This window comes from Brachionichthys hirsutus, unplaced genomic scaffold, assembly GCF_040956055.1.
Source record: "Brachionichthys hirsutus isolate HB-005 unplaced genomic scaffold, CSIRO-AGI_Bhir_v1 contig_1145, whole genome shotgun sequence".
In the NCBI taxonomy this organism is placed as follows: Eukaryota; Metazoa; Chordata; class Actinopteri; order Lophiiformes; family Brachionichthyidae; genus Brachionichthys; species Brachionichthys hirsutus.
Window position 1 is genome coordinate 814,765 of NW_027180315.1, and position 13,527 is coordinate 828,291.

At 45.8% G+C, this 13,527-nt stretch overlaps 4 non-coding genes and 1 pseudogene across 4 annotated transcripts; all 5 read right to left on the bottom strand.

Annotated features, from left to right (window-relative positions):
- Positions 1-675: 675 nt before the first annotated feature.
- LOC137912334 (5S ribosomal RNA) lies at positions 676-794 on the bottom strand. The gene has a single exon (XR_011106211.1). It is a non-coding gene; the product is annotated as a 5S ribosomal RNA (ribosomal RNA).
- A 1,371-nt stretch (positions 795-2,165) lies between these two features.
- On the bottom strand, positions 2,166-2,284 carry LOC137912491 (5S ribosomal RNA). Its single transcript, XR_011106348.1, has one exon. It is a non-coding gene; the product is annotated as a 5S ribosomal RNA (ribosomal RNA).
- An 899-nt stretch (positions 2,285-3,183) lies between these two features.
- Positions 3,184-3,358, bottom strand: LOC137912394 (U2 spliceosomal RNA; annotated as a pseudogene).
- An 8,019-nt stretch (positions 3,359-11,377) lies between these two features.
- On the bottom strand, positions 11,378-11,489 carry LOC137912415 (U5 spliceosomal RNA). Its single transcript, XR_011106274.1, has one exon. It is a non-coding gene; the product is annotated as a U5 spliceosomal RNA (small nuclear RNA).
- Positions 11,490-11,622: 133 nt separating this feature from the next.
- On the bottom strand, positions 11,623-11,813 carry LOC137912350 (U2 spliceosomal RNA). Its single transcript, XR_011106226.1, has one exon. It is a non-coding gene; the product is annotated as a U2 spliceosomal RNA (small nuclear RNA).
- Positions 11,814-13,527: the final 1,714 nt, after the last annotated feature.

The following is a 13,527-nucleotide window of genomic DNA, read 5'->3' on the forward strand; positions in this document are numbered from 1 at the left end:
CATCTTTAGTACATCTTTAGTGCATCTTTAGTACATCTTTAGTGCATCTTTAGTACATCTTTAGTGCACCTTTAGTACATCTTGAGTACAACTCGCTCTGGAACATCAACTCTGCATTCTTCTTCTCTCATTCTCTCTCTCGCTCCTCTCGCTTCTTCTGCAGTCCCTATTTCTCAGCATCAGAGTACTTACGCCCTCTTGTGGCGAAAGCATAGAACACAAAAAATGGCATCCGGCAAAAATATTTTCCAAAAGAATTATGCATGCAATAAACTTCTTGATCTTGATCAATCTTGGAATACATTTAATTCTGAAATCGATCCTGTCTGGATACAAAAAAGGTCCAATCTCTGCTGTCCAATCGCAGCTGTTCAATCACTGATCAAAGATCAAATTAAAAGATGATGAACATCAAATATACAGATCAAATAAAATATCTAAAAATCAAAGGAAGCACAATTTTATATATATAATCACACATAGTCATTTTACTCTGGCGTCATCCATGCTTGTGTCATTAAAAATAAATAAATAAATAAAATCAACCTATGAAATCAATCAACTGCTCAAGGAAAGTCATCAATCACAAGTCTTCAAATTGACAACCATCTTGATTTCCGACTTTTGGATGAAAAAATTCCATTTTGTTTGCCCGCAGCCTCAGGGATGAGGAAAAGCTTACGGCACCTGGTATTCCCAGGCGGTCTCCCATCCAAGCACCAACCAGGCCCTACCCTGCTTAGCTTCCGAGATCGGACGAGATCGGGCGTGTTCAGAGTGGTATGGCCGTTGACGAAAGCTGCGGCGAAAAGGACAGTATATAAACACGACTGTCCAAACTCGGCGGACCGCCGTGTATTAAAAAAAACAAATACTTTCCCAGCGGGCGTCACCTTGTATCTCCGCCTGTCACGCGGAAGACCGGGGTTCGGTTCCCCGACGGGGAGATGTTCTTTGTATCCAGGCATCCGGCGTAAATATTTTCCAAAGAAATTAAGCATGCAATCAACTTCTTGATCAATCTTGGAACACATTTAATTCTGAGATCCATCCTGTCTCGATACAAAAAGGTTCATTCTTTGCTGTCCAATCACAGCTGTTCAATCACTGATCAAAGATCAAATTAAAAGATGATGAACATCAAAGATACAAATCAAATAAAAGATGATGAACATCAAAGATACAGATCAAATAAAAGATGATGAACATCAAAGATACAGATCAAATAAAAGATGATGAACATCAAAGATACAGATCAAATAAAAGATGATGAACATCAAAGATACAAATCAAACCATACAGGGCAATGCAGCCTCATGGTAGTACGGGTAGTGCGGTTAGCAGGAGCTAACGTAGCATTGCTAGTACCTCCCTTGTGCCGGTCTCAAGCTCGGATAAATGCAGAGAGTTGCATCAGGAATGGTGTGGTGTTGGTTGGAAATAAGAAGGCAGTAGCAGTTCCAACCACTTAACTTTATCAGAACATCTTTAGTACATCTTTAGTACATCTTTAGTACATCTTTAGTACATCTTTAGTGCATCTTTAGTACATCTTTAGTGCACCTTTAGTACATCTTGAGTACAACTCTCACTGGAACATCAACTCTGCATTCTTCTTCTCTCATTCTCTCTCTCGCTCCTCTCGCTTCTTCTGCAGTCCCTATTTCTCAGCATCAGAGTACTTACGCCCTCTTGTGGCGAAAGCATAGAACACAAAAAATGGCATCCGGCGAAAATATTTTCCAAAAGAATTATGCATGCAATAAACTTCTTGATCTTGATCAATCTTGGAATACATTTAATTCTGAAATCGATCCTGTCTGGATACAAAAAAGGTCCAATCTCTGCTGTCCAATCGCAGCTGTTCAATCACTGATCAAAGATCAAATTAAAAGATGATGAACATCAAATATACAGATCAAATAAAATATCTAAAAATCAAAGGAAGCACAATTTTATATATATAATCACACATGGTCATTTTACTCTGGCGTCATCCATGCTTGTGTCATTAAAAATAAATAAATAAAATCAACCTATGAAATCAATCAACTGCTCAAGGAAAGTCATCAATCACAAGTCTTCAAATTGACAACCATCTTGATTTCCGACTTTTGGAAGAAAAAATTCCATTTTGTTTGCCCGCAGCCTCAGGGATGAGGAAAAGCTTACGGCACCTGGTATTCCCAGGCGGTCTCCCATCGAAGTACTAAACAGGCCCGACCCTGCTTAGCTTCCGAGATCAGACGAGATCGGGCGTGTTCAGAGTGGTATGGCCGTAGACGAAAGCTGCGGCGAAAAGGACAGTATATAAACACGACTGTCCAAACTTGGCGGACCGCCGTGTATTAAAAAAAACAAAATACTTTCCCAGCGGGCGTCACCTTGTATCTCCGCCTGTCACGCGGAAGACCGGGGTTCGGTTCCCCGACGGGGAGATGTTCTTTGTATCCAGGCATCCGGCGTAAATATTTTCCAAAGAAATTAAGCATGCAATCAACTTCTTGATCAATCTTGGAACACATTTAATTCTGAGATCCATCCTGTCTCGATACAAAAAAGGTTCATTCTTTGCTGTCCAATCACAGCTGTTCAATCACTGATCAAAGATCAAATTAAAAGATGATGAACATCAAAGATACAAATCAAATAAAAGATGTTGAACATCAAAGATACAAATCAAACCATACAGGGCAATGCAGCCTCATGGTAGTACCGGTAGTGCGGTTAGCAGGAGCTAACGTAGCATTGCTAGTATCTCCCTTGTGCCGGTCTCAAGCCCGGATAAATGCAGAGAGTTGCATCAGGAATGGTGTGGTGTTGGTTGGAAATAAGAAGGCAGTAGCAGTTCCAACCACTTAACTTTATCAGAACATCTTTAGTACATCTTTAGTACATCTTTAGTACATCTTTAGTACATCTTTAGTGCATCTTTAGTACATCTTTAGTACATCTTTAGTGCATCTTTAGTACATCTTTAGTACATCTTTAGTACATCTTTAGTACATCTTTAGTGCATCTTTAGTACATCTTTTGTGCATCTTTAGTGCATCTTTAGTATAGATAGATTTAGACCGACCCCATTTCTGACAACAAGACTTACAGTCCTGGTTCATCTCAGAATATCACCCACACCGATTTCCAGTCAGCATGCAACAGTCATTGGTTTTACACAAGGCAGGAGGAGGGTGCACCGTTCCTGGCAGCACTGCAATACCAGGTCAATGCGCAGAGCGAGTGAGGCAAGCCCCTTTCTCAGCTCCCAGTTCTAAAAATCTGCTTAATATGGTGTCCTCTAATAGAGGACATATCAGATATTAAACTGATAAGAACAGATTTTTTTCTTTCGAAAAGTTTTATTGACACTTAATACTCATATATACATTCATATAATTCTTTTCATATCGTATGTGAACACAATTCTGTAAAAACACATCTAATTAATTAAAATTCTGCCTTAAAAGAGGTTATACAGATAAAAGTGTTTGTGAAAAGATGATCTTATACAAGTTAAAACTGTGTCAAATATCCTTAAAACAGTCTTTAAAAGAGGAGTGCATTGTTTAAAAGGCTCTGCTGATCTTTCAGTTTGTGCCGGAGCGCAGTGAGTCCCTACCAAGGGGAACTCATCCTGCTCCTCCAAACAGCCGGTCTGTCGGGGTCCTGCCCCGGTGCCCAGAGGAGATCCCCCGCCCTCGTGCTCCTTCCCGCCTGCCTCACCCGGAGAGCCAGGCCGCCGCTGCTGTGTCCTTATTTTCGTGGGTCCAGCTCCTTCGTCCGAATGGGCACAGAGGCGATTCTTCTTTGTGGCTGCGTCCGCAGCCTTCCGCCTGCAGCTTCAGCTGCTTTGACGGTTGCTGCCGCCATCCGGAACGCAGCCACGGGGGGGATCTGCATGTGCTTCCTTACCAGCAAGTTTCTGGAGGTCCAGATGGCGTCTTTGATGGTGGTGATGGCGAGCCACTGCTTTGCGTGTTCTTTTGCAGGCACTTGTTTTTGGTTCACTCCGTAGAGGACCAGTTGTGCAGTGAGGACCTCCCTTGCTGGCAAGTACGGGAAATTCAAGGAGCTGGCCATTTCCCACAGGTCCACAGCAGCGCCGCACTCCCAGAGCAGATGCCTCACCGACTCCGGGGCGCCACAACCCGGTCGGGGGCAGATCGACAGTCTTGCCATCCCCCAGGAGTGCATTACGGACCTGACCGGGAGGATCTCGTGGGCCACCATCCAGGACAGATCCCGGAGCTTGTTTGGAAGAGCAGGATGGTTCACGTTGCGCCAAACTGTTTGGGGTTCGCCGAGTGCAAGCCCCCGCACTGGACTCACCGGCTCGCGCTCCTGCACAACACATAAAAGAGAGCGATGGCTGGTGAAAACCGACAACTCCTCATGTTCCAGATTAAAATTCTTTCAGAAATTTTTAATCGCAGTGTAAGCTGGTGGCAGGTTAAAAGACACAGGAACTTTAAGATCAGTGGGTAAAATCTTTAAGTGTCTGAGGTAGGACCCCATCCAGAAGCGTGCCATGGCCGCAGTTTTTGGGTTTCTGGATGGGGCTGTGGCTGCTTCAATGTGCGCTGTGGTGTACAAGGACGTTAAAAACAAGGTCAGGTCTGGAACCCCCTTGCCTCCTTTCTCCTTTGGCCTTTTTACCACACCTCTCCTCAACCTTTCCCACTTGGATCCCCATAAAAAATAAAAAATGGCTTGTTCCAGGTCTAAAATCACTCTCCTCGGAGGGGTAAAAACAGAACTGACCAATAAAAGCAAAGGTAAAATCACGGCTTTAATGATTAAAACCTTCCCTTCCATAGTCAGTTCCCTTAGTCCCCAATACCCCAGTCTCTGCCTAACTTTCCCTACCACATCTGGCCAATTTGTATGCCCTCCCCCATCCCTGTCAAATTTAATCCCCAGAATCTTTTGGTCAGTCTGAGTCACAGTCAGGGGCAGTCCTGTACGTTCAGTCGGTGTCCAAGGGCCATAAAATTGGGCTAGCGTCTTGCTTCTGTTCAGTTTGGAACCAGAAGCCCGCCCAAACCAGTCAGTCAAGTCCAGGGTCCGGTTGACAGATAAAAGGTCAGTGCATAAAACGTTGATGTCATCCATGTATAAAACGCATTTGCTACTCAGTCCCCCGGACCCTGGTACTACCACCCCGTGGATTTGTGGGTCCCTTCTCAAGACCTGTGCCAGCGGTTCGATGCAGATTACATAGAGGAGAGCGGATAACGGACAACCCTGACGGACACCGCAGTTAATCTCCACTGCTTTTGTAAGATCCCCGTTAACCATGAATTTGCTGGTGATGTCTTTGTACAGCAATCCCACCCAAGCTATAAACCTCCCTGGAAACCCCATTTTTTGCAGTACCTGGAACAGGTATTGGTGCGAGACCCGATCGAAGGCTTTCTCAAAATCTAGGTTTAAAACAACTAACCGAATATTCCTGTCTCTCGCAAAACAGATGGTGTCTCGGATCAGTACGAGGCTGTCGGTGATCTTCCTCCCCGGGACGGCACAGGCTTGATCTGGGTGAATCAAGTCTTCTAAAACAAGGGACATCCGAACTGCTAAAAGTTTGCTAAAAAGTTTACAGTCAAAGTTTAAAAGCGTGATTGGTCTCCAGTTTCTAATGTCAGTCTTGTCTTTGTTTTTAAATAGGAGGGTCACTATCCCTATCCTAAAACTGTCAGGTAGCCGATCTAGTCGTTCGAATTCCATAAAAACAGTCAGTAAGTCAGGTGCTAAAAGATCCCAAAATGTCAAATAAAATTCCAAGGGAAGTCCGTCTTGTCCTGGGGACTTCCCTTTCGTAAAAGCTTGTATGGATTTATTTAACTCAAGCATGTTAAAATCTTGGGATAAAAGCACACTGTCACTTAAAACCTGTTCAGTGGAATCTAAAACTTCATTCAAGGTGTCAATAAAAACAGGTTTTTCTCTATACAATTCAGAATAAAAGCTTTCTATATGCTCTCGTATTTCTTTGGAAGTATTAAAAGTGCATCCGTTAGGGTCCTTTAGTTTTAAAATTGCCCCTCTTTTATTTAAAATCTTTTTAAAGAAGTATCGCGTGCACTTTTCCCCTTCCTCTAGCTGCTTCTCCCTGCTTCTTAAAATGACACCTTTACTGTGGTTATCTGCTAAAATTGACATTTCACGCTTAATACATTTTACCTCCTCACTAAAATCCAAACCTTGTAAAGTTAGTCTAAAATAACGCTGCAGTCTTTTCTGCAGTCCCATCATGCGTCTGTTTTCCCTATCTTTCTTTCTCTTACCTGCCTGCCTAAAGAAAGTCTGGGTCCTTTTTTTAACCATTTCCCACCATAGTGCTCGTGTATCGTAGAAGTCTTGGAGGGTCTGCCACATTGTGTACTGCTCCCTGTACTGACTAACTAACTCCCTATCTTCTAGAAGGGAGCAGTTGAGCTTCCACAGACCCGTCCCTACAGTCACACCTGAAGAGAGTGAGAGGGTGCAGGTCAGCATCGAGTGATCTGAGAAGAAAACAGGGATTAATCTAGCATCGGTGGGTGGGCAACCCCGGGTAAAAATGTAATCGATGCGAGAGGCTCTGGTGCCGTCACCACTGGTCCAGGTGAAGCCCTCCTCTCTGGGATGCATGGATCTAAAGCAGTCAGTCAGCTTAAAATCCTTGCAAATTCCCTGAAGTAAAACCGACGTCTTGTCTATTTTAAAATCTGTCCCTGCTCTCTTCCTATCCTGCCTACTCAAGATACAATTAAAATCACCCCCTACAACTAATGGCGCCCTACCTAGCATGTGGGACTGCAGGTCTTCTAAAAAGTCGTACCTGTCGTTTTTGTCATTAAAACCATAAACATTTAAGAGGTTAAAATCCTGTTCCATAAAAGTCAAATGTGCTAAAAGTGCCCGACCGTGTCTCACCACAGTGCTGCCCTTCACCACAATCTGAGGATTTTTTACTAAAATGGCCACTCCGTCATTCTTGTTTTCGTCTGATCCGCTCCATATAGACGGGAGTGGCCACATCTCCTCCCACTGCGTGTACCTCTTTAAAAACGGAAGGTTGCATTCTTGAATTAAAAACACATCTGACTTAAAATTGTAAAGGAAAGATAAAATACTCTGTGCCCTCACCCTCGACTTCACACTCCTGACATTAATTGTCGTGAAGGTGAGGGTCATGAATATGGTTATTAAAAACAGGTACAACATTTTAAAAGACAATAAATAATTAAAACACTAAACCTAGTCGTACGTGTCCGCCAATATTGTAACAGGATCTCATGTCATAATATCCTCACAGTCGGGAGGTGAACTTCGAGATCCTGTCCTCCGGAAAGCAATATCTGCTTGCCGTTCCAATGGAGTTGATTGCAGTGCAATTGTTAGGAAGGAACACTGACCCGGTGAACCGGAGGGGGGGGCTTCGTCCTGCTCCACAGAGGAACTGTGAGAGCCTGGCTCAGCCCTTCCCCTCTTCTCCAAGGCTTCCTCAGCCTCAGAGCTCGACAGTTCCGATGCAGTCCTCTTATAACAGGGCTGGGCATTGGGGAGGCAGGTTTCACCGGACCCCTCTTCACTCACTGTGATAAGACTTCCCGTGGAGTCCTCACCGGAAGAGCTAGGTCCAGCTCCACCATCTGCCTGACTCTCCCCAGCAGGCTCCCCAGCTGCCTGGCTCGCCACGGCAGGCTCCTCAGCTCCCTCTGCTGGGTTGAGTTCAGGCCCCTCCCCTTTTCCCGCCTCACCGGGCTCTCCTCCAATCACCAGTTTTGGCGGGAAGTTTGAATTTCCCAGCCCCGCCCCTTCAATCAGCACTTTGCCGCCATTTTCCGCAGGTGTGTCGGTCATTGTCGGTCTGGCCTTCAACTTGTTAGCAAATGAGTTTGGGCAATCCCTGAAGAGATGGGTAGTGACTCCACAGAGATTACACTTTCTGCCATTGGTACATTCCTCAAAAGTATGCCCAATCTCTCTACATTTACCACAAATGATGTGCGGACACGCCTCAGCAAGGTGCCCATGCTCACCACACTTGTGGCACAGCTTGGGCTGTCCTTGATAATGGATGTAGCCCCGGTCGTTTCCCAGGACTATCATGGACGGGAGATGCTTCAGGCCCTGGAAGCCCTGAGGGTCCTCCCATTGTTGAATGGGGACCCTCCAGGCACAGTTCCAAATGCCATCCACATCCCTCACTTTGGTAGCCTGTCCTTTGACCGTGCAGTATCTACCCAGCCAAACCAAAATGTCTCCTGCGTTCACCATTTCATTGAACATCCTGACAATAACCGTTTTAAGGCTATTGTCAGTCAGTTTCTCAATTTCGAACACAGAGAACTGGGTCTTCACATTTTCATACTTCATCCAAAACTGTTTCAGTAATAAATCGGACATAAAACTTACGTCAAAACCTTTGTTAAAAGGGAGGGTCAAAATACAATGGAGGTCATCTGGCTGAAAACCTAGGGCCTGCTGGATTAGCTTCCTGGAGAAGTCTAGCCTCGACATCCCCAGGAGCCTCCCACCCTCCTCCCTGAATTTAAAACGCACACTGTGGTGCCTCCGCATGCCGGCACGTGCAGCCGACATGGCGAGAGGCACCACCAAGAACAATAAATTAGCTAAAAACAGGTAAAATACCATTTAAAATATAAAAAATGTTAAAACTTACCTTGAGGTAGACCTAAAGTGCAAGTGGAAAAAGTGCAAACAAGCAAGTAATGTGCAAAATACAACAAATTAACACAGAAACGGAACAATATCCTCCTCTCAAGCTAAGGGATTTTTCCAATAATTTGGAAAGACCTTACTGCCAAGGAGTGATCACTGTCTTAGCCAAAAGGCCGAGAAGGCCGGTGGTTCCAACACTAAGAACCACCGTGCAATGCTGCTTTGCTTTGATGTTATCCTTTGAGTTCACAATGGTTTGGTATTGTGTAATGCCTGTATGCTTTGATGTTTTGAAACTCTGGACGTTTTCCCTTTTCCCCTCCAGGGGAGGGGGTGCTGCCGCTCCAAATGTGCCCAGGGGTGGTTTCTGTTAGATAAATCTGCAAATATGTTTATCATTAATTCACCAATCAGTAGCATTAATTATGTCATGGTTCTTTTAATGCCATTTATAATCATTGATTCATATTCAATTCTCACTGTAATCATAACGTATGTGACAATCGTATATCTGTTATATGCTGACGAGACTGAAGAAGTGAACACCTTGTGTTGTCTGGAAGAGCTATCTACTCAAGGTTGGAGTCTTCATGTCTGGGTGATTTACGCATGTACACATTCTTATCTGCTAATAAAACCAGCTGGGAGAGAACTGTTTCTCTGAGAATCGAGGACGAAGCTAGCAAGCGAACACTCTCCCTTGCTGGGAGAGTAGAGGGCGCTGCTCGAGCAGCTGCATTCTCCCTTGCTGAAAGAAAGATACCAGTCTCCTGTCTTACCGCAAGTCAAGTAAATGTTTAGTGGTGTGGAATATTTAGGACTTGGTTCTGATTTTCACTCTTTTACGGCGTCTCAAACCTGACAGTTTCCTGCTCAGGTGAGGAAGAGGCAAGGCGTCATCGTGAAGAGTAGCGTATTCTCCACCTCTTGACGGGTTTCCACCACAGCAGTGAAACACACAAAGCTCTCTCATAGCTGTTTTGAAACTCTGGACGTTTTCCCTTTTCCCCTCCAGGGGAGGGGGTGCCGCCGTGCCGCTCGTGCCCAGGCCTGGTGCCCGATGCTGGGAGGCGAAAAGCACGCTGGCCCCCTTGACACTCTGGAAGTTGGGGGGTTTCCCCTCATTTCCCTCCTCTCCCTCTCTGCCCATCTCCCAAGGCCCACCCGCCCGTCGCAGAACACTGCCCAACCTCACCTCACCCACGCTGGGCTGAAGAGGGAGATGCCCCCCCCTACCCCACATTCTGGCCCCAGTCCGGGGATGCCCGACCGACACAACCCGGCTCTCCACCACCTCCCAGGCACCCACACTCTGGCCCCCGTCCGGCAAGGCCAGACCGCCACAACCTGTCTCTCCACCACCTCCAAGTCACCCACACTCTGGCCCCCGTCCGGCAAGGCCAGACCGCCACAAGCCGTCTCTCCACCACCTCCAGGGCACCCACACTCTGGCCCCTGTCCGGCGAGGCCAGACCGCTACAACCCATCTCTCCACCACCTCCAGGGCACCCACACTCTGGCCCCAGTCCGGCGAGGCCCGACCGACACAACCCGGCTCTCCACCACCTCCCGGGCACCCACACTTTGATGATGATCACACACGGTTCATTTTATGCACCATTAAAAAAAATCATATAAATATGTCTTGAATTTGAAAGAAATCACATTTTATTTTTTTCCCCACTAAAGATGGGTTCGGCGAATGTGCATATGAAACTGGTGGGGTTCGGCACCTCCGACAACAGTAAGAACCACCGTGCAATGCTGCTTTGCTTTGATGTTATGCTTTGAGTTCACAATGGTTTGGTATTGTGTAATGCCTGTATGCTTTGATGTTTTGAAACTCTGGACGTTTTCCCTTTTCCCCTCCAGGGGAGGGGGTGCTGCCGCTCCAAATGTGCCCAGGGGAAGAGGCAAGGCGTCATCGTGAAGACTAGCATATTCCTCCACCTCTTGACGGGTTTCCACCACAGCAGTGAAACACACAAAGCTCTCTCATAGCTGAAATCGTATTCCACGGATCAAGTGGAGCTTTACGATGTAAAAATTGATTTATTCAGAACAATGATTTGAATTTGTAAAATACAATTTAAGAGTAACAATTTGAGCTGAGGTCATGGAGACAAAATGAAAGAATTGATCCCTCTGGATCTAACTCATTTGACTCATTTCTGTGCAGTTGAGGACCAAACTAGAAAGATAAAACTGGCTTCCTGGAATCTCAGGTTTTTCGTGATGTTTCAGCCCATGGACAGCGCTGGCAGGGAAACAACTGACCCAGATGAGTCTATCAGCTCATCCTGTGTAAAGGAAGGTTTAGCCAGAGCTAACTATGCTTTGCTCCTATGCTATGCTACTGTGCCTTCAGCCTGTCATCCCTCCCTCTAAATGCAGTGAGCTCATGAAGGATCTTGTTTTTGACCACATCTGGAGTCAAACACGATGTGTTTGCTTTATGACACAGCAGGAAAATTATTTGTCCATCAAGGCGGTGCATCGCCTCCTGAGCAGTTGAAGAAGACGCTGCCATCAGTGAGAAACACTGATCCATGCTGCAGCCATAGATTTAATGTTAAAATTCTAACATCAAAGCACAAGTTGATCAAAGGCCTACAGTGCATATAAGAAGGATTGCGTCCCACATTAGCCACGTGTACACTACACTACACTTAATTGGAAATAACAAATACTTTTTTTCACAGGGAAAGGACGCCCCACTTTAGCGGGGCGTAAAAAATTGGCTTCAACTCTCGTTGTTCCACTCCACGGAAATCTTTAGTAAAAGGCGAAAGATTTATACGATCTGAAGTGAAGCAAGAGCGATCTACCTCTCATTGAAAGTCAGACCGACCCCATTTCTGACAACAAGACTTTCAGTCCTGGTTCATCTCAGAATATCACCCACACTGATCTCCAGTCAGCATGCAACAGTCATTGGTTTTACACAAGGCAGGAGGAGGGTGCACCGTTCCTGGCAGCACTGCAATACCAGGTCAATGCGCAGAGCGAGTGAGGCAAGCCCCTTTCTCAGCTCCCAGTTCTAAAAATCTGCTTAATATGGTATCCTCTAATAGAGGACATATCAGATATTAAACTGATAAGAACAGATACTACACTTGATCTTAGCCAAAAGGCCGAGAAGCGATGAGCCCAGCTCGTTTGGCGCAGGTGCCAACTGCCTGAAGCCTATCCCTCAGGTCGTGGTGCAGACACATGCTGACTATAGTAAAAGCTGCTGATTCAAACTCGGCTTGTGGTCCGAAGCTCACATTGACTATATTATACCCTGTTGATCATTTTGGTCTTGACAGGGTGGATCCTGGATGTCCAGGTGATGGTGGTTTCTGTTAGATAAATCTGCAAATATGTTTATCATTAATTCACCAATCAGTAGCATTAATTATGTCATGGTTCTTTTAATGCCATTTATAATCATTGATTCATAATCGATTCTCACTGTAATCATAACGTATGTGACAATCGTATATCTGTTATATGCTGACGAGACTGAAGAAGTGAACACCTTGTGTTGTCTGGAAGAGCTATCTACTTAAGGTTGGAGTCTTCATGTCTGGGTGATTTACGCACGTACACATTCTTATCTGCTAATAAAACCAGCTGGGAGAGAACTGTTTCTCTGAGAATCGAGGACGAAGCTAGCAAGCGACCACTCTCCCTTGCTGGGAGAGTAGAGGGCGCTGCTCGAGCAGCTCCATTCTCCCTTGCTGAAAGAAAGATACCAGTCTCCTGTCTTACCGCAAGTCAAGTAAATGTTTAGTGGTGTGGAATATTTAGGACTTGGTTCTGATTTTCACTCTTTTACGGCGTCTCAAACCTGACAGTTTCCTGCTCAGGTGAGGAAGAGGCAAGGCGTCATCGTGAAGAGTAGCGTATTCTCCACCTCTTGACGGGTTTCCACCACAGTAGTGAAACACACAAAGCTCTCTCATAGCTGTTTTGAAACTCTGGACGTTTTCCCTTTTCCCCTCCAGGGGAGGGGGTGCCGCCGTGCCGCTCGTGCCCAGGCCTGGTGCCCGATGCTGGGAGGCGAAAAGCACGCTGGCCCCCTTGACACTCTGGAAGTTGGGGGGTTTCCCCTCATTTCCCTCCTCTCCCTCTCTGCCCATCTCCCAAGGCCCACCCGCCCGTCGCAGAACACTGCCCAACCTCACCTCACCCACGCTGGGCTGAAGAGGGAGATGCCCCCCCCTACCCCACATTCTGGCCCCAGTCCGGGGATGCCCGACCGACACAACCCGGCTCTCCACCACCTCCCGGGCACCCACACTTTGATGATGATCACACACGGTTCATTTTATGCACCATTAAAAAAATCATATAAATATGTCTTGAATTTGAAAGAAATCACATTTTATTTTTTTCCCCACTAAAGATGGGTTCGGCGAATGTGCATATGAAACTGGTGGGGTTCGGCACCTCCGACAACAGTAAGAAGCACCGTGCAATGCTGCTTTGCTTTGATGTTATGCTTTGAGTTCACAATGGTTTGGTATTGTGTAATGCCTGTATGCTTTGATGTTTTGAAACTCTGGACGTTTTCCCTTTTCCCCTCCAGGGGAGGGGGTGCTGCCGCTCCAAATGTGCCCAGGGGAAGAAGCAAGGCGTCATCGTGAAGACTAGCGTATTCCTCCACCTCTTGACGGGTTTCCACCACAGCAGTGAAACACACAAAGCTCTCTCATGGCTGAAATCGTATTCCACGGATCAAGTGGAGCTTTACGATGTAAAAATTGATTTATTCAGAACAATGATTTGAATTTGTAAAATACAATTTAAGAGGAACAATTTGAGCTGAGGTCATGGAGACAAAATGAAAGAATTGATCCCTCTGGATCTAAC